The sequence below is a fragment of the Elaeis guineensis genome, chromosome 5 (genome assembly GCF_000442705.2).
Source record: "Elaeis guineensis isolate ETL-2024a chromosome 5, EG11, whole genome shotgun sequence".
Classification (NCBI taxonomy): Eukaryota; Viridiplantae; Streptophyta; class Magnoliopsida; order Arecales; family Arecaceae; genus Elaeis; species Elaeis guineensis.
Genome location: NC_025997.2, coordinates 80,006,583 through 80,028,899, shown reverse-complemented (window position 1 = coordinate 80,028,899; position 22,317 = coordinate 80,006,583).

The following is a 22,317-nucleotide window of genomic DNA, read 5'->3' as shown; positions in this document are numbered from 1 at the left end:
TCTCTCTGTACTTCCTTCATTCAAAATTCAAACTCGGAAGTAGGGGGACTAGTGTTGGGTATAAAATACCCACGGTCGAAGTTCTCAACAGGATTAGCCCTTGCGGACTCCGCTCGGACTCCTACGGGAGCCGGGCTCCGCCCATGACTTCGACTCCGAGAGGACTCTGCCCGGACTCCTACGGGAGCCGGGCTTCGCCCACGACTTCGACTCCGAGAGGACTCCGCCCGGACTCCTACGGGAGCCGGGCTATGCCCACGACTTCGACTCCGAGAGGACTCCGCCCGGACTCCTACGGGAGCCGAGCTCCGCCCACGACTTCGACTCTGAGAAGACTCCGCCCGGACTCCTACGGGAGCCGGGCTCCGCCCACGACTTCGACTCCGAGAGGACTCCGCCCGGACTCCTACGGGAGCCGGACTTCGCCCACGACTTCGACTCCGAGAGGACTCCGCCCGGACTCCTACGGGAGCCGGGCTCCGCCCACGACTTCGACTCTGAGAGGACTTCGTCCAGGCTCCTACGGGAGCCGGGCTCCATCCTCAACATCAACTGCTGGTATGCCATGTCCAGACTCCTACGGGGGCCAGATTTTGCCTTTGACTTTAATTGCAGGAGGACTTCATCCCGACTCCTACAGGAGCCGAACTTCATCCTCGACTCGACCGACTGTGAGTGGATTTCGTCCAGGCTCCTATGGAAGCCAGACTCCATCTTCTATTCCGACTACGGGAAGACCTCGCCCGGACTCCTACGGGAGCCGAGCTCTGTCACCAACTCCAATCGAACTTCAGCCGACGAGTCTGGACCACCTGGCAGGCCACAATAACGGACAACACTGCTCCACTCTCTGCGGTGGGCCCTAAGCAGCTCCATTACTCCCTGACAGGCCGTATTAACGGCCATGATTCTGCTCCACTCCCTGCGGCGAATCCTGTGCGATTCCACCACCCCCAGATGAGTCACGTCAGCAGACGCCACTCCACTCCCCGTAACTGATCCCACATGGCGAACCACGGCGATAGCCATGACCCCACTCCACTACTCTCCACAATAAATTCCTCCTGACTCTGGGCGGCCCACTACCAGACGGTTACAGACATCGCTATCAATCTGTTGCCCTCTCCGTCTATAAAAGGGAAACCCCAGATACGTTATTCTATAAGCTCTTAATTTTTACCTAAAAACTCTGCTAAATTCTTCGTTCGAGCACTCCATTCTTGTTGAGGCAGAGAACTGACTTGAGCATCGGAGGGTCTTGTCGGAGCAACCCCACCTCCGGTTTAGACTTTCTTTGTAGGTCCCGACGGCGATCGCGACTCCCTCGACTCCAGCTTCTCCGACGCAAGTGGATTTTTGCACCAACAAGTATGATGATCATTGGAGGCCCAAAGGTCTGGTGCTCATTTGCTATTGAAATTATTGTTCATAATATGATGACTCAATCGAGTCTCTCTAGTGAGTGGTCAGGTTAGCCGGCCAAAGTTAGGCCTGATCATTTGGTAGTTAGATTCTTGAGTACAATTATATTAATGGTTAGATCTAATCAGGACTTGCAGAGAAGATCAAAATCAAATAAAAAGTGACCTGAGATGAAATTAATTACTAAAAATTATTGGATGAAATAATTGGTTAAGAACCTATCCATAGATGTACATGGGTGAGCCGGTCAAAGTCGGGCTCATGTGTAGTCTGTGTGAATTCTAATACCCACTAAAAAATTAGAGTAATTCTTCAGATTGGAGGTAGAGGCTACCAATTTATATAAAATAGTGAGAGAATCTTTAGACTAAAGTTCAAGTCTTTAGGCTTAATCAAGTCATAAACATAGAGGTCTTATATTTTTCTTTCAGTTATTGCTAGATGTCCATTGCTCCATTTACTATTTGACAGTGACTTATTTATTGGACCCAACTTCGATAGATGGTATCGAAAGTTGCAAACAGTTCTAGAGTACGAATGGATCCTAAATATGATTATGGATTCCGCACCTAAAGTTTCCACGTCCAACATACATGATACGATCAAAGGCATTTATTACAAGTGGCCAAATGATCATATCATCATATGATGATTTTGAGAGCAGTAAAAAATATGATTTTAGTTATAAATTCATGGATGCTCAGTGAGAGAAAATCTTTCAAATGTTGAAAGAGGTTTTTTTGCACCTCTGAAGATGTGTCTTCAGTGGGGCAATAATTTTTTGAGAAAAAAAAAAGAAAAAGAAGGTGCAAAAAGGTCATGCTTGGGCTAATGAGTCTGAACTGATAAAAAAATTTAAGGTTAACCTAGTCTGGTAGAGTCTCTTGATCCGAACAAGCTAAGGAAGAGAAATCAGAAAAGGATTGCTGGACAAGGTACTTATATGGTAACACCTTCTGATTTCTCTATCTATGACACTACTACCTCGATATTGGATATCGAAAGTCCATGCTAATTATTGCAATGACTTCAGATTAGTAGAAAGATTGAAAATAATAAGAGGTTCCTGAATGTCGGAGATGGAAGTCATGTTCCAATCTTGATTTAAGAATCATCAAGCTTATTTTCAATTCTATCAATATCATTTTAGTGATTGTCACTATTGTCTAATGATTTTTATGATATCATTATGAATGATGTCAAAATCATGTAGATAACTGAGAAATGGCATTTATAAATAATCATAGTCTGTTAGTGTATAGTACACAACAATCAGACTCCTAAAGTAGATTATGTCCTAGAAGCCTACTTTAGCAGTCTAGGCTCGATCATTAAGTAAAAATAGGATCAACAGGAAATTCTCAAAGTTAATGATGGTGAATCATTATCAAACTATTAATTTTATCTCCTTAATAAGATAACCAAGTCACCTTTTACTGGAAAAGATGAATGAGTCAATGATGTTCTGAGTTTGATACATACTGATTTATTAGATCTATGAACATATTTGCCATAAATTTAGATTATTTAAAATATTTAAATGATTCTATAATAAGGTAGAGAAATAAATTAGAAAGAGCATTGAAACACTTCAGTCAGACCAAGGAGGAGAATGCCCTTCCGATGAGTTTTTGACAAATCTAGAAGAGAATAGGATTCTCTTTTATTGGAATCAAATTTGTTAGATATAGTTTGATCTATGATGAGATTTTATAAGTTTGCCAGTCTTCTATTAGGGTTATGCTCTTGAGACTACTTGTCATGTTCTGATTTAGATTCCAAACTAATCAGTCGTAATGACTCTATATGAGATATGGACTTGGTGTATGCCATTACTTTCTTACATTAGGATTTGGGAGTGTTCAGTTTGTGTCGAACATTTGCAGACCGATTAGCTTAGATTTCGATCTTATATGTATTATTTTGTAAGGTAACCCCAAAGAATCTAGAGGATATAACTTCTACCATACTAAAGAATAAAAGTTATTCAGTATTCTTTTTAGAAAAAGAATACCTTGGTGAAGGAACTGATGTCTTTAATCTAGAATTTATGAAGTTTGATAAATAGAAGAACTGACACAATCTAGTAAACCCATAGAATTAGATTTGATTAGATCAAATCTGAAATTCATTGTAGAGACACCATTAAGGAGATCTGTTAGAGTACCACATCTGTCGGATAGATACTTCAGTATCTAGGATCGGGATGTGATTCTGTTGAACTTGATGAAAATAATAAAGATTTGATCACCTACATAAATACCATGCAGAGGTCCGACTCCGATTAATAGCTTGGAGCCATAGAGTCCGAAATGGAGTCCATGAAGGTCAACGGTGTATGGACACTCCTTGATCCACTCGAAGGGATAAAATTCATAGAGTGTAAGTAGATCTCCAATAGGATCAGAGTAGTGCAGACAAAAAGGTGGAGACCTACAAAGCTCATCTGGTTGCCTAAAGATATTGTCAACATTATGATATTGACCATAACGAGATATTTTCTCCTATGACAATGCTAAATATTTTGGAATTGAAACATGCATTTTGATAAGTGATCAAAATGTATGGCTTCGTTGAGAATGAAGAAAAACCCTACAAATACAAATGGGTTAATAGTTTTGTGAGTGTATTTCTTGTTTTGTATATGAATGAAATTCTCTTAATCAAGAATGATATTCCTTACATTACAAGGAATAAAGGTTTTGTTATTATCATTGTTCTCCATAAAGAACTTTGGAAAAAGTATCTCTCATCCTAGGGATGAAGATCTATAGAGATAGATCTAAGAGGTTGCTTGAGTTTTTCCAGTCCAACATACGTAGAGTGTTTATAAGTAGAATTTATTCTATCATGTAGACCATGTATGAGATCGGATATGGTATACTCACTAGGATAGTGAGTGGATACCTACAAAATCTGGATGGAAATCACTTGAAGGTCATCCTTAAGTATTTGAGAAATACTAAGGACCGGTGACTCGGTTATGGAGAATCTAACTTAAAAACTTGTAGAGTGTGACTTCAATTTTTAGTTGGATATAATAATAACAAGAATATGTCAGAATATATCCTTACCCTAAACAATGGAGCAATCTGTTGGAAAGGTTCCAAGCAGGGCAATATAGCCAATTAAATTACGAAGCTGAATGCATTGCAGCATCCGATGTTTGCAAGAAAGCTATGTGATTGTACAGGTTCACTGACAAGCTAAGAGCAGCACCCTCCAAAGATGGTCCTGCTGTATTGTACAGCACTGGAGCCATAGCTCATGCTAAAAAGCCGAAGTCCTATTAGCTTACTAGGCATTTTGCATCGCTATCATTTTATTCGAAAAATTTGTTAAGGTGACGTCAATCTTTATAAGATTGATGAAAAAGAGAACTTAACCAACCCATTTACTAAAGCCTCGATATCTAAGAGTTCTGAGATGATAAATCAAAGATGGGTATATGATACTATATTCATTAGCTTTAGTCCAAGTGGGAGTTATTGAAAAATATGTCCTAAAGTCAATCGTTTGACGATTGTACTAGTTATAAATATATATGAATTGATTAATAATGAAAGTTATTTGGTCTTTTTTCATCATAAGATTATATTTTCTAATAAACTTTTATATTGTGATGAAGTTCTTAGGACTACTTTGATCGATAAAGGAGGATTTATCGTGTTGTCCTTAAATTGGTTCGTAACCAAATGATACGCTATTACTAGGATGATAGTGATATCAAGTGTTGGTCGTTGTGTGCCATATGTGTTGGTTGTCTTCGTAACCAAATGGTATGGAAACACTGATATGGCATGCAGGTGGGATGTAGGAGTACATCATCACTGAACGTGATGAATTACGAAGCACTCTGCTATAAAAGATAGCTTATGAAGGGTATGGGTATAAACGTCCCTCCGACCTGAGATCACCATGGTGACTTGCAAGCAACTCACTGTATTTTGGTGCCAGACTAACAAAATTTTTAATTTAGTGATGAAAGATTTTTGGGTGTAGTCAAGTACTTGTTAAGTCAGTGCGTGAGTCAAGATGGGATTGATCCCTCCGAATTAGTAGGAGTTAATGTATCAATATATTTCAATTTAGCAAAATCTGAGTCCGAATAATCTATGTGATAGATTTGAAAAAGATTGAAATACAATATGAATGACTTATCTAGGATTGACAGTTAAATCCTTGGTCATCCTCGAATATTAGGATCAAAGAGATGAATTATATAGTAACCATATGCCAATAGGTTCTTGAATGTTGCTTTGCCTTCATTCGATCTATCTGGATATCGAGTCATCATTGCTAGATGGTTACATCGATTGGTTTAGAAAGTTATTCTTATACTACTGACTTAGGTTCAAACCTATGAGGACACACTCAAAAGAAGTTTCTGACTGATCATGTGGCTGATCAACGATTGAGAACCATTCAAGGGCTTAATCATCAATTTAATTAATGATTAATCTTAGGCAAAAATTGTAATAAATTAATTCACCAAGTGTTAGTGAATTAATGGAGGATTAATTAATAATTAAATTATTGATTAGCTCAATTTGATTAAACAAAGAAGATTAAAGAAAATCCAATTGAATTGGGTTCAATTAGGTTTGATCCGATTAGGTTATGAGACGACCTAATTGCTAAGAAAGAATTGTCTCTGATCTGATCAAGATTTTGATTCAATCAATTCCTAATTTGATTAAAATTTGATTAAAAATTTATGAACCTAATTAGATTGGGTTTCATATATTTTATTTGGGCTAAACTAGATGTGATTTAGTTTGGATTCAAATAAGAAAATTAAGAGTCCTTATTAGAATAGGACTCTTTTCCCCATGTGCCTCCCACTTTGACGCCATATATCTCCATGTACAAAATTATTTTGCAATTAATATTTGCAATTATTTTGTAGGGACTTCAGGTTAGTAGAAGATTTGAGGATGATGAGAGATTTCTAAATGTTGGAGATAGAAGATCAGTTTCAGTTCTAGTTTTAAAAATTATCAAGCTTGTATTCAATTCTCATGTCATTATTCTTAGTGATTGTCACTTCTGTTGAGAAATATGTTCCAAAGCCAATTGTCAGCCTGTTGACAGTTGTGTTATTTGATGTAATTGTATATGAATTAATTAATAAAATATTTATTTAATAATTTTTATTATAAGCTTGTACATCTTGTATATCGAATATCTGTATTATGATGAAAGTCCTTAGGACTATTTTAAATTGATAAAGAAGGATTTATCGTTTGGTCCTTAAATGAGTTCGTAACCAAATGATATGGTATTACTAGGACAATAGATATATCAAGTGTAGGTCGTTGTGTGCCATATATCGTTGGTCATCCTCTTAACCAAGGAGCGTGGAGATACTAGTATAGCATACAGATAAAATATAGGAGTATATTTTACTAAACATGACCAACTCCGAAGTACTCTACTGTCAAGAGTCACTATGAAGAGATATGGGTATGTGTTCCTCCAACCTGAGATCACCATGGTGACTTGCAAGCAACTCACTATGCTTTGGTGCTGGACTACCTGAATTTCTAATTCAGGATCGAAAGGTTTCTAGGTATAGTCAAATATTTGTGAAGTTGGTGCATCAATCAAGATAGAATTGACCACTCTAAGAGATTGGAGAGAATGCTTTATGTTTCAATTTAGTAAGACCTTGGCCAAGGCAATCCTTGTGAGGAGTCATAGGATTTATTAGGTTGAGACACATAATAGATGTCTATTAAGAGTTGATAGTTTAAACTCTAAGTCATCCTAGCATCAAGGGTCAAAGGGATAAATTATATGGTAACTATATCCAAATAGATTCTTGAGTGTTGCTTTGCATACATTCGGCCTATCCAGACGTCGGATACTATTACTAGATGGTTACTTCGATTGGTACAGAAATTAATTTCTATGCTACCAACTTAGGTTCGAACCTATGGGGTCATACACACTAAAAATTTCTCTCCAATCATATGGCTAATCTGAAGAGTCCCACTGGACGGAGACTCTGCAGCAGAGTCCCACTGGATGGAGACTCTACAGCAGAGTCCCATTAGACTTGAACTCTATCATTAATAGATGATTAATTAATAATTAGATCACTAATTAGCTCAATTTGATTGAGCATTAATATATGGATCAAGTTTAATTGAATTAGATTCAATCAGGTCAAGTCTGATTAGGTTATGAGATGACCTTATCAATAAGGAAGAAATGATCCTGATTTGATCGGATCTATGGCTCAATTAATTTATTGATTTGATTAAATTTAATTGAGATTATAGGATCCTAATTAGATTAGATTTATCATATTTTATTTGGATTTAATTGGATTGGGTTTGAAAGAAATTCAATTGGTTAAACCCTAAAGTCCCAAATGAGTGGGACTCTTTCCCATGCGCCACCCAAATTGTTTAATACCTTTTCTCACCATATAAAATTAGTTTGTATATGAAAAAATTAGAAAATTATTCTTTTTTTGTTACCTATTAAGGATAGAAATTGGTTGGTTTTGATTAGAATTCAAAATAATTTGAATTTTCACTTAAAACTTTATCCATATCCTTCCACACATTGGCTATTTTTGAAGGGGCTTATTGTGTGTGAGAAAAAAAAGTCTTTCCAATGGTTTTTTATATCTTATTTTTTTTGGTAAGTCTCTCTTTAAGTTAGATAAGGGTGAAAAAAATTTGGAGTCAAATTAAAATTCAAAATTATTTGAATTATAACAAACTCCAGCCCTTATCCTGTCTTATCTGGTTTGTGCGACAATCATAAAAAGGCCATAATTTTGTATGCCAAACAAAGAGAGCTTTTCACTGTGAGATACCAAAGATAAAGAGGGTTAAAAATATTTCTTTGGGGCATAAGGTTTGGATGGATTTCCTTCTTCCTTGGTGTGAACAAAAGAGGAGACCAATCTCCTCTCGGTTGAGCGACCTAGAACTGTTCTAAAATTTTGGGTGAGAGAAAAACTAAAGAAAAGAGAGTCTTCATCATATTATTCTCCACCATCCAGCATTCTCTCTGATCCATCTTTGATACTAAAAAAATTTGAGATGATCAAAAAAAGAGATCAAATCAGATCTGTCATTAGAAGCCGACTGCGCGAGCTAGCACTCCCTTGCAGAGCTGATCGGTCTGAAGACTTCATGATGACCATTTGTAGAGGCTAGATGCTTGTGTAGTTGCGAGCGACCAGAGAAGACTTCTAGATCTATATTCTCAATTATGGAGATCAACTATCCATGCTCAGGTATTGAGTTTGGATCTCTAGAAGTGGTAGATTAGATCTATCACTAATTGCTGTTCTTGTTTAAACGCTTGTAATGTTAGATTTAGATTTTTATGCATATAAATTCATATTATAAATCTATTTATAGAAGTTTTAAGATTAGATCTTGAGCATATATTTATAGATTAAATAGTTTAATCTAATATTTTTTCACTAAAAATTTTGAAATACATACATAAAACCTCTGTGCGATCCAACAATGGTGTCTGAGCCAGGTTGCTTCTAACATAAATTTATTCTTGCATATAATCTATTTTTAATTATTTAGATTAGATCTAAATAATTAATTTAGTATTTGAGTAATGTTATAATCTGATTGGATAGATCCTTATAGCCATCTGATCATAGGAGAAATCAGGGTATGACAACTCTATTTGTCCATTCGATGGGATCTCCTATGGCGTGTAGGGGTGCTACGCGATCTTTTTCATGATGATGAATAATGAAAAAAAAATTTAAAATTTTATGTTATATTTAAAATAATATATATTAGATCTAAAATTAATATTTTGATCATTAGATGATTGATTGCAAAAATATTTTACAAAATTGAAAACTATTTTCAAAAATCAAACCCGAACCCATATCAGCCTAAAACTTAATTGAGAATTAAGTGATCTAGATTTGAAAATCAAAGATCTAAGGCATTAATTTTATAATTCATGGGTTAATGGGTTAGCTCGAGTCAAGTCTATTTAATTGGGTTAGACCTAGGGTTAAAATTATTGATAATGGACCATGTTAGTAATTGATCAAATCTAATTAAAAGATAATTATGATTGGATCAATTTCTTCTCCTGATCAATTTCAATAGTTGTAGTTGGTCAAGTCCATATCTTTAATTAGATCAATATAGACTTTAATCGTGGCTCCGTGGTCAAACCCAAGTCTATAAGTTGATCAAATTGAAAATGACTAACCAGTTGGTATCTAAGATAAGTATGGTAGCTTTGATCGATGGTCATTAATTGGGAGCTATTCACATAGATTGAATCTATATGGAGTTAATGGCATATCCCTCCCACCGATTTCACTTATCTGGCCAATATGGTGAATCATATTTTGATTAGATCACTTAATGATTGGGGTTAACCTATGCTAACTAGGAAATCAATATGACTGATTTAGGTGTCTCTAGTTTAACTTGTTTTGAGTCCTCTTTATGACTTGATGAAGTCAGTAGGAGGATTCATGACTGGTTGGCTGGATCAGCTTATAACTGATCTTCTATAATCTAACTTGGTGAAGTCAGTGGGAGGATTAAGATTAACTGGTCAAGTTTCTTCTCATCTCTCAATTCAAACCAAATAATTCTCTAAAAGTATTAGGTCCCTAAAATAAAATAGTTATGGTGATTACTAGATCATAGCCTCTCATTAAGTTGAATGATAATGAGTCCAATAGTTTCGATGATCATTGGAGGTGCCACATGCCTGATGCTCATCTGGCTGTCAAAATTATCATTCATAATATGTGGATTTAGTTGTGTCTTTCTGATGATGGTCAGGTTGGTCGAGCCACACTCAGACCTGATTACTCATTTATCAGATGCACTAAATTTTGGCATGTTAATGGTTGGACTGAATTAGAACTTTCAATGAAGGCACCACACGCCTGCTGAAGAGGTGTCTGGGATAAAATTGAATGCTAGAAATTGTTTGATAAAATAATTGGTTAAGAACCTATCCACAGGTGCACAAAGGTTGGCCGAGCCATATTCGAGCCCATGTATAGTTCATATGGATTCTAGTACCTACTAAGAAATTAGTGTAATTCTTTGAATTGAAGGAAGAGGCTATCAATTTGAATAAAATAGTGAAAGAATCTTTAGACTAAAAATCATGTCTTTAGACTTAATCAATTCATATACTAATTAAGTTTTAGTTTTTCTTTTACAGTTATGGCCACCACCTTATCGCTCTGATCACTATTAGATAGCAATAAATTAATGGGATCAAATTTTGATAACTAGTATCGAAAGCTTAAAATAGTTTTAGAGCACAAATGGATCTTGTATGTATTGATAGATCCGACACCCGAAGAGCTAGCTCCAAATGCACGTAGCGCGGTCAAAGATACTTATCAGAAGTAGCTCAACAATCGAACTATGATTTGTTGCATTATGCTGGCGGTAATGAATGATAAGTTCAGCCATCGTTTCAAGAATGCTCAGCCATAGGATATGTTACAAATATTGAACGAGTCTTTTGGCACACCCGACGATGTTGAGAGGCACAAGACTAGTTATGCCATCTTCAATGCTTGAATAAGGGAAGGAGTGTCAGTCATCGATCATGTACTGTACATGATCAAAATGATTGAGCATTTAAGGAAGCTTGGCTTTCTCCTGTATGAGTAGTTGGAGAAAGATGCTATTCTAAACTCTCTACCCAAGTCCTATCTCCCTTTCCTTACTCATTTTCGAATGACAAAGCCTATGGTCAATTACTATAGTTTGCTGGGATTGCTGCAGAACTTTGAGAAGGATCACCAGCTTCAAAAGGAGTCGGTCAATGTAGGGGGAGGATCTTCTTCTAGACGTCAACCCTTTAAGAAAGGGAAGAAGAATAAGAAGAACAAGAAAAAGGTGAAAAGTGCTGGGGCACCCAAACCCAGTCAGACCAAGAACCCAAGTCTGATCAGAGTCAGGCCGAATGCTTCTATTATAAGAAGAAAAGGCACTGGAAGAGGAATTATCTTCAGTACATTGCCTCTTTAGATCCAAACAGGTCAAGAAAGAAGCAAGTTGTTGCTGCACAAGGTAATTATATGATAGCACCTTGTAATTTCTCAATTTGCGATTCTACTACCTGGGTATTAGATATTGGAAGCCCTTTTAAAATTTATAATTCATTGCAGGGTCTGTAAGTCAGTAGGAGATTTGAAGAAGGTGAAAAATTTCTTAATGTTGGAGATGAAAGATCAGTTCCAGTTCTAGCATTAGGAATTATTAAGCTTGTATTCAAGTCGAATATAATTATTGTCAGTGAATGTCATTTTTATCCTTCCTTTTTATGAAACATTATGTTTGAAGGTCTCTTAGCCACGAACGGTTATAAAATTTTAATAAAAAGAAATAATTTTAATATCATTATGAATGGTGTTAATGTGATGAATGGACAGTGGAACAATGGTATTTACATATAGTCACAATCTGTTAGTGTAATGTACACATGCAGTAAATACCCTAGAATTAGTGATGTTTCCAATATCTATCTTTGGCACTATAGATTAGGTCATGTTAACAAGAACAGAATAAGTAGATTGACACAAGAGAAAATCCTTGAAGTCAGTGATTGTGAATCACTTTCAATCTGTGAGTCCTGTCTTCTTAGGAAAATGATCAAGTCACTTTTTATTGGAAAAGATGAGCGAGCTAGTGAAGTTCTAAGTCTCATACATACTGATATATGTGGATCGATGAACACCAGTATCAGAGGTGGATATTATTATTTCATTACTTTTACAAACAACCTATCGAGGTATGAGCACGTCTACTTAATGATGCATAAGTCAGAATCATTTGAAATATTCAAACGATTTTATAATGAAGTAGAAAAATAAACTGAAAAGAGTATTAAAACTCTTCGATCTGATCGAAGAGGAGAATACCTCTCCAATGAGTTTCTGACATACATAGAAGAGAATAAGATTCTCTCACAATGGACTCCTCCTGGAACACCACAGTATAATGGTATATCGAAAAGGAGGAATCAAATCCTGTTAGACATGGTTCGATCTATGATGAACTTTGCAAATCTATCAATCTCTTTTTGAGGATATGCACTCGAGTTGGTTTGTTATATTTTAAATAAAATTTTAAGTCTGTAAATAAAACATCACATGAGATGTGGACAGGGCGTAAGCCAGTACTCTCTTACCTTAGGATTTAGAGATATCTGACTTATGTCAAACATCTGAAAACTAACAAGCTTGGACCTAGGTTTGACAAGCATCTATTTGTAGGGTACCCAAAAGAGATCAAAGGATATTATTTCTACCTTGCTGACAAATAGAAAGTGTTCATCAACAATAGGACAGTCTTTCTAGAAAAAGAGTTCCTTGGAGAAGAAACTAATGCCTCAAAAATTGAACTTGATGAAGTTCGATCGATAGAAGAACTGACATAATTTAGTAAACCCATTGAGTTGGACTTGATTAGATCAAATCTAGAACCTATTGTAAAAATATTTTTAAAAAGATCTAGTAAAGTACCATGTCAACCAGATAGATACTACAATTTTTTGATCCAAGACAGTGATCCAATTGAACTCGATGAGAATAATGAAGATCCGATCACCTATATAGATGCGATGCAGAGGTCTGACTCTGATAAGTGGTTAAAAGCCATGAAATCTAAAATGGAGTCCATGAAAGTCAACAATGTATGGACATTGGTTGACCCATCTGAAAGGATAAAACCCATAGGGTGTAAGTGGGTCTTCAAAAGGAAGAGGGACGTAAACAAGAAGGTAGAGACCTATCAAGCCCGTCTGGTTGCCAAAAGTTACTGTCAGTGTTATGGTATCGACTATGATAAGATATTTTCTCCTGTGGTAATACTCAAGTCCACTCAGATCATGCTTGTGATAGCAGCACATCTAGACGATGAAATTTGGCAAATGGATGTGAAAATAGTCTTCCTAAATGGAGAGCTAGAAGAAGAGGTGTATATGATACAACTTAAAGATTTCATATCCACAGATGAGTCAAAGGTATGCAAGCTTCAGAGGTCTATTTATGGACTTAAATAGGCATCTCAGAGTTGAAACATACATTTTAATAGAGTGATCAAAATATATGGCTTCATTAAGAATGGAGAGAAATCCTGCATATACAAGTAGATTAATAACTCGGTAATAGTATTTCTTATTTTGTATATGGATGATATTCTCTTAATCAGGAATGACATCCCTATATTATAAGAAATAAAAGTTGGATTATCATCTCAATTCTCCATGAAGGACTTGGGAGAAGCATCCTTCATCCTTGGGATGAAGATCTATAGAGATAGATCTAAAAGATTGCTTGGATTATCTCAGTCGACATATATTGATACTGTGCTGGAAAGGTTCAGCATAGAGAATTCTATGAAAGGCTATCTTCCGATAGGCCAAAGTTCTCTCGAAAAGTGATTATCTGACAACTCTTCAAGAGAGAGAGTGTATGAGTAGAATTTCATATACTTCAGTAGTGGGACCTATTATGTATGCCATTACATGTACGTGATCGAATGTGGTTGAAGGAAATTTACGGTAGTACAGTACATGTAATTAAAAATTTTATACAGTAAAAATAATAGATTAAATAATTTAATTTTAATTATATGTATAAGATCTAATCTTAGACTACTACATCAAAATCTTTGATATAAAAAATATATGCTTTAGATCTCAAAATAAAAATCACATCGATCTCATCGATGCTGAAATTCTAGATCTAACTATTAAATCTACCATAGGAATCAAAATAAGTTAGAAATCATTACCAAATAAATTTTGATCTTGATCTCCACTAATCCAATAGTTGGAGAGGGTGTTTCTCAGGTCACTCACAGCCACACGAAGTCATTTAGCCTCTATAGGAAAATCTACGCGAAGACTGGCATAGATCAGGGGCTTGGAGATGCTAGTTTGCGAACAACTTCAATAGCTGATTTTTTTCTTCTTCTACAAGCACCTTGGACACTCCAAAGTGATAAAAAATTTGGAGGAGAAAGAGAGAAGGAGGAGAAGAGGCTCTGAAAATAAAAAATCTATAAAAAAATTGATCATTGGACGTCCAAGAGAGGGGTCTCTTTTTTATAGACTAAGAAATAGGACTTTCCAAAAAAGGATGCCATGAATCAACACCAAAACCCCTTTTTGGCATCCTCAAAAATTCTAAAAAAATTATTAAGACATGGAAAAGAAATATAAAGTCTCACATGCTAAAAGATTCCTCATGAAAAATAAGAAAAAAAATAATATGGCTTTAATAATATACCATATATGAAAAATTCTCTTTCTAGTCTGCATCTTATCTCTAATTCAGATCGCATTCGAATTAGGTAAGAGATAATATTATGACTCATCAGCTATAGCTGACCACCCTTATTGGATCCTCTCTCACAATGCCAAAAATTACAACCTAAATCCAATTAGGTATGGAGAAATTGGTATGGATCCAGATGTGGCACAAAAGATAAGGATAGAGTCCTAGTCTGTCTTGAACTCTTCATTTCTAATTCAATTCTAATCTAAATCAAATTTGAATTGAAATCACTGATAGAAATGAACTTAATCCAATTACAAATCTAAATATCTTATCAAATTTCTAACCCAATTAGAAATTAGCCAAGTCCAAACCCTGATCGAATCAAGATCAAATTTTTTTTGTAATCGAGTTTGATCATATCAATCTCAATCTGAGTCGAACTGAATCTAATTCAATTAGACTTATTCCAAAGCTCTTTACTCAATCAAATTGAGTCAATTAGTAATCTAATTACTAATTAATTCTATATAAATAGCAGAGTTCTAGTCCCAGTGGGACTCTCCCACAGAGTCCTAGTCCAAGTAGGACCTTCACCAGAGTCACAAATCAATTGGACTCTTCAGCCATCAGATCTGACCAAATCTTCTAATACGTGTAACCCCATAGGTTTGAACTTAAGTCGGTAGCATAAAATTAACTTTCTATACCAATTGATGTAACTATCTAGCAATGATGACCCTATTGGAGTTTTATGGTTTCATGCACGCATGATTTTACAAAACTAGTACGCAACAGAATTTAAAAATTTTTCAGATTAAATTTAATTTAATCTAAACATGCATAAGATCAAATCTTCAAACCATAAATAGAATCATCATATATGAGATAAGATTCAGATATAAAAGTTAAATAAAAAAAATAAATTTAAAACATACCTGGATATGAATCAATCTTCAATATGAACAGATGATCATGGATATCCTTTGAAAGTCTTTTGTAGCTGCACAAACATCCGATCTCTACGAGTATTCACATGAGACTCTAATCTGATCAAAAAAAGTCTTTTCATCTCACCAGAGTGCTAGCTCCCTTGTAGAGATCATATCTTGATGGTTGAAAATTTTTTTTTTTCTTTTAAGACACTCTTAGAGAACAAGAAGATATAGGAGGATCTTGATCTCTACACTAGAGATCATGAGAAGAACTCTTTCTTCTCTTTTCTTCCTAAAATCCATGCACCAAATCTCTACAATAGAGATATAATAATTTTGTCCAACTTTTGGACAAAAGGAGGAGGAGGAGATATCCATGTCCAAACATGGACAAGAGGGAGAGATAGAGATGTCTAAACAACCAACCCTTGGTTGTTGCAAGAAAGAAGGGATAGAACCATAACAAACCTCATGCCAAGAAGCATCACACCATCCTCCTTTCTCCATGATTTTTTTTCTCCATGCACAAGCTTCCTTTTGGCATCCCAACCTAATGCAAAATCATCTAATCCAATGTCCCAAAGGGTGGTGAATTTATAGGCCTTGGATGAGAACTAGTTTGAGTAGGAGATAGAGTCCACAAATCCTAGGACTCTACCTATATTGGACGCTGCCCACACTTGGATTTTGCCCAGATTCTTCACACCCATATAACATGGTAAAAAGGGATTTTTAACTCCTTCTTACATGCACAAGAGAGAAGAAAGGGGGCGTGCAAACCTTGTTCAACGTGGGATTATTTGGGTGCACAGAAACAAGTTGGCGTGCAATCCTTTTTGGTGCATGAAAAGGAAGTTTAATTCAAGTGGGACTCTTGGATTAAATGGCTGTTTTAAATCCAATTAGAACATCAATAGGTCCTAATCATATTAGGACTAGATTAGACTCAAAAAGGTGAGAATCCAAATCAGATTTGGAGCCCTATTAATTTAGATTGCATGTCTCCTGATTGGAGGAGTCCTAGTCCAATTGAACTCTTTCTTGGTGCTTGAGTCAAACTCAATTTTTAATCCTAATCCAATTAGAATTTGGTGCACCCATAAAAATAAAGATTTTTAGTCCAATTGAAAATACAAACATCTTAGTCTAATTAGGAATTGGATCAAATCCAAATCTTAATTCAACTGAGGCTAATCATCCGATCCATTTGGGGTTATCCTTTAATCTTATTGGGATTGATCAAATCAAATCCATAATGAGTCAAATTAAATCCAATCAAATTAAACTTGATAAAAGCCCCATTACTCAATCAAATTAAGTCAATTAGTAATTCTATTGCTAATTAATCCTCCTATAACTTACTAAGTCTTTAGTAGATTACATAATGCAACATTTACATTGGATCAATTATCAAATCAAATTGATAATCAAATCCTATTATGATTTATAGTCGTAATTCAACCATTTGATCAGTCAAAAATCTTTTTTGTATGTGCCAACTGAGCCCACTAAGGATTATTGATCATCAAGATGATCCTTATAAGTCTCACAATCCACCAGTGACACCTAGCAGTATATAGTGGCAACCCAGCAGAATAAAAGATGAACATCTAGGTGCAGTTAATGCATGATACAGTCCCTCTATCGTGAGTTCCAACCAGATGGTAGGTCATGAATAAATCATCAAACCTCAACAACGATCATATGATAGATTCAATCAGCTTGAATCTATATGTGATTTTATGAAAACTCTTTTCCATCAATCACACTGCTATGGTCATAGACTTAAGGACCCAACTTCTCAAATCCCATAGGACTACTCCTTTCTGCTAGGATCGATAGATCCCATCTTGACGCACAGTCCACTCCTAGAGTGGATAAACTATCACCAACATCCACTACAAGGGCTCATTAAGATCTATGTTGATATGTCAGTCAAACTCCAGCAGTCTCACTGCGAGCAGTAGATCATCTCAGGCCAAAGGACCAGTCATACAACTGCAGCATCGAGAAAGTCACTAACGAGTGAGCAGATATCCATGTGACTTCTCATGTTGGTCACGCTCAGTGCTAGTTGTTCTCTAACAACCACCTGCACTCTTGCTCCAGTATCTTTACACTATAGATTCAAGATCCATCTACTCAAAGGAAGTGATTTGTGTACTGGTCTATCCAGATCGATCACCATCCCCATGATGATCCTATGATCAGGAGCAATTTAGAAATTAACCATCAATGACACATGTCTCAAATTCTTAACTCTTTGAGAATATGTATCATTATCTCTTTAATGTTGGAAAATGTGTAGGGTTTCATGCATGAATTTCAAAATAATTTTGAAATATAATGCAGCGGAATATGTAAATTAAATAATTTAATCTATAAATTATATGTAATCAAAATACTAAACCCTACAACTAGAATCTATAAATTATATTTATAAATTAGAAAATAAAAGTTTTGATATTGATTAAATCAATACCCTAGATCTGAAACAGTTTCAAATCTGAAACCTAGATCACATCTAGATAAGAGAAGAGATCAGATCTCTTATCTTCACGTGAGTCGAGAACACCATGATTGATTTTTTTTATTGCCTTTAGAGCCGCACACACATCCAACATATACAGGTGATCCACACGAGGCTGCAACAAAATCAGAGATTCATCAAACGAAGATCCGCTCGAAGTGCTAGCTATTTGTGGATCCCTCCAGATGGTTAATCTAAAAAATATTCTTCGGATCTCTTAGATATTTCAAGAGATAAAGAATATGTGGAGGAATAAGAGAGAAGTCAAACCCTTTGACCTCTCTAAAATCAGAAATAAAATATAATAGAAAAGATCCTAAGAGAAGATAGTTCTTCTCTTTCAGGTCATCAACGATTGATGTCCTGAGAACATCTCTATGCTAGGACATGAGGAGACCTTCTTCTTTAGATATTTCTCTAACTTTCAGATCTTATGATGTCTAATTTTTCTCATATAAAAATCTCATGATTTATGGAGAAGAAGGATTCTAAAAGAAACCTTAAGAGAAGACCTTCTTTTCTTCTTCTTCTCTCATCAGAACATGATCAGATCATGTCCAAAATTAGATCACCATGCTCCAACTCATTGGAGCATGAATTCACCATGCAATCCCTCTTTCTCTCTCAAATTTTTATCATATAAAAATATAAAATAAAGAGACAATAATCTAAAAAGAATACAATAAGAGAAAACAATCTTCTCTCTTACCTTTTGTTTCTACAAGACATCAACTTTTGATCTCTTGATAGAAGACTCTTCTCCAAAGAATTTGATGCCTCAAACCACCCATTCCATCCTCTTTCTCTCACAAATTTTATCACATAAAAAATATAAAAAACAAAGAGAGAATAATATGAAAGAAAAATAATGAGAGAAGATAATCTTTTCTCTTACCTTTTTTCTCTACAAGACATCAACTTTTGATCTCTTGATAGAGGACTCTCCTCCATGGATATTGACACCTCAAACCATCCATGCCATCCTCTTTTTCCTTTGGTTTTTCCATCTATTTTTCACTGATTTTTGACTGCCTATTTCATCTCATATGGGGCGGCAACTTTATATATGGTAGATTAGGTCAAAAGACCTAATCAACAAGGAGTCCATGGGGCATCCAACTCTTGGACTCCCCTTGCCTTATCTATTTCATGGAGAGCATGAAAATAACCACAAAAGGGGTGATAAAAAGAAGGGATAAGGATATAGGAAGTTGGCGCATGAGAGGAGGGAAGAGTCCTTGTGAAGAGGGACTCTTTCAAACAAAGGAGATAAACCTAAACCACTTTCCATAATTAACCAAATCTCTTTCCATATTGAACCAAATCAAATCTAATTCAAATCTCTAGAATAAGTGGTATGAGATAATATTTCTTAGATGTAGATATCTCATAAAAATTATCTGGAATTAAATTAATGGCGTGGGCTTGAAGTTTCTTTGGTGGCGCAAGGGAGGATTTGGAATCCTAGTCTAACTAGGATTCTTATGTAGATTAGGTCAATCTCTTTGAACCCAATTCAAATTAATTACAACATAATTAATGATGATCTTAGTCTAACTAAAAGTCTAATTAAATTAGATTAAACCATATTTAATTTTGATTTAAATCCTAACTTAATTAGGAACTAGGTGCATACAAGTCTTAGTCGAACAGGGACTTATTCTCCCTTGCAACTGGATTATCCAATAAACCAATTAGACTTAGTCCAATTAAATCCAAATTAATTCTAATTGAATCAAATTTAATTAGACTTGATCTTAATCTAATTGCTCAATCAGATTGAGCTAATTCACAATCTAATTGCTAATTGATCCTCTTGCAACACTTGCATTGGATCAAATATCAATCACATTGATCGTTTAATCTTAGAACGATTCTCAATCATCGATTAACCATCTGATTAGGTTACAACCTCTTATATGTGTGACCCTATAGGTTTGAACCTAAGCTGATAGTATAAAAATTAATTTCTGTACCAGTCAAAGTAATCATCTAGCAATGGTTCCCTACGTCCAGATAGGTCGAATGTATGCAAAGCAACATTCTAAGAACCCTAACCCATGGTTACCGTATAATTCATCCTTTTGATCAATAATGCTCAAGATGACTTCCAGTATACTGTCAACACTCATACAAGTCATCTCTATTGTGTCTCAAAATTTTGCAAATCTCATGACTCCTCACGAGGATTACCCAGGCCTAGGTTTTGCTAAATTGAAATACAGCGAGATATTCTCTTTCTGAAGTTAATCAGGGGTGGTCAATCCCATCTTGACTCACACACCGACTTCATAAGTACTTGACTATATCCAAAAATCTTTCGAACCTACATTAAAAATAAAGACAGTCTGGCACTAAAGCACAATGAGTTACTTGCAAGTCACCGTGGTGATCTCAGGTCGGAGGGACACTTATACCCATTGGCCTTAGCTAGCTACTCTTGATAGTAGAGTATTACATTGGTCATGTTCAGTACAGATATACTCCTACATCTCACTTAGATGCCATACCAGTATCTCCACACCACTTGGTTACGAGGATAACCAACGCATATGGCATACAGTGACCTACACTTGATAAGTTATCGTCCTTGTTAATAACTTATCATTTGATCGTGAACAATTTAAGAACCATCCAATAAATCCTCCTTTATCGATTGATTGTGGTTCTAAGGACTTCATCATAATTTAAGAGTTCATTTAAGGAAGATAGAACTTTTATGATGAATCTGCCAAATAACTATTATTAATATATAATTTATATACTAATTCCAATCATCTACCACTTAGATGATTGGTTTTAGGACACATTTTCCAACAACTCTCACTTATACTAAAGTCAATCAGAATGATATCAAATATCCTATCTTTCACTTGAGTTCATAGAACTGCCTAGTTTTGAGGCCTTAGCAAATGGATCGGTCAAGTTCTCCTTTTTCATCGATCTTCCAAAAATCGATGTCACCCTGATCTAAAATCAAAAGTGATAGCAATGCAGAGTATGCTGGTCCTTTGGTTCTTTAGCCAGATTTATGGCTCCAGTGCTACAATAGGACTGGACCATCAGTGAAGAGTGCCACTCCTAACCTGCTAATGAAACTCAGCAACTATACAGCTTACATGGCAGCATCATATGCTACGATGTACTCTACATCACTAACTTAGTAGGTTAAAATATCTTGCTTGGAACCTTTCCAGCAGATTGCACCTACATTTAGGGTATGATCCAATACTTTCTTGTTGTCATCTTGATTTGACTGAAATCGAAACATCCACATGTTTAAGTCAGTATTTCCATATTTGAGTCACTGGATTTTAGTATTTCCCAAATACTTAAGGTTTGTCCATACAATCTTCCAGTGGTTCTTACTTAGATCAGACTGGTATCTGCTCACTACTATTAGTGAGTATACCATATCTGGTCTTGAATATAGAGAAATTAGATGACACCCAAACATTTATTCTTTGCAATGCTGGAATGCCATTCTCGATTAAGAGAATTTCATCCATAGACAACACAAAGAAAACACTATAGAACATTTTGCCCACTTATAAATGCAGGGTTCCTCTTTGTTCATAACAAAGACATATGTTCAAAACGTATGTTCCAACTCTGGGATAATAGTGAAAACGGGCTTTATAGGTCTCCACCTTTGCGTCTGCGCTACTCTGATGCTTTTGAAAAATCCATTCACACCCAATGGGTTTTATCCCTTCAGGTGAATCATCTAGTATCCATACACTATTGATTTTCATGGACTTCAATTTGGATTTAATGGCTCCAAGCCACTTCTCAGAGTTAGATCACTGCATTGCATCCCTATAGGTGATCGGATGCTTGTTAATCTCATCGAGCTCAACAGGATTGCCATCCCAGACCTAGACACTGAAGTGTCAGTCCGACTAATGTGGTACTCTACCAGATCTCCTTAAAGGTGTTACTTTAATGGGCTTCAAGTTTGATCTAATCAAATCCAGTTTTGTAGGTTTACTAGATTATGTCGGTTCATTTTCTACCAGTCAAATTTTTAAGTTCAACTTGATAGGCATCAGTTCCTTCTCTAAGGAACTTCTTTCTAAAAAGAATGCTCTACTATTGATGAGCATCTTATGTTCTTCAGCATGATAGAATTAGTAACCCTTAAACAACTATTGGATCAA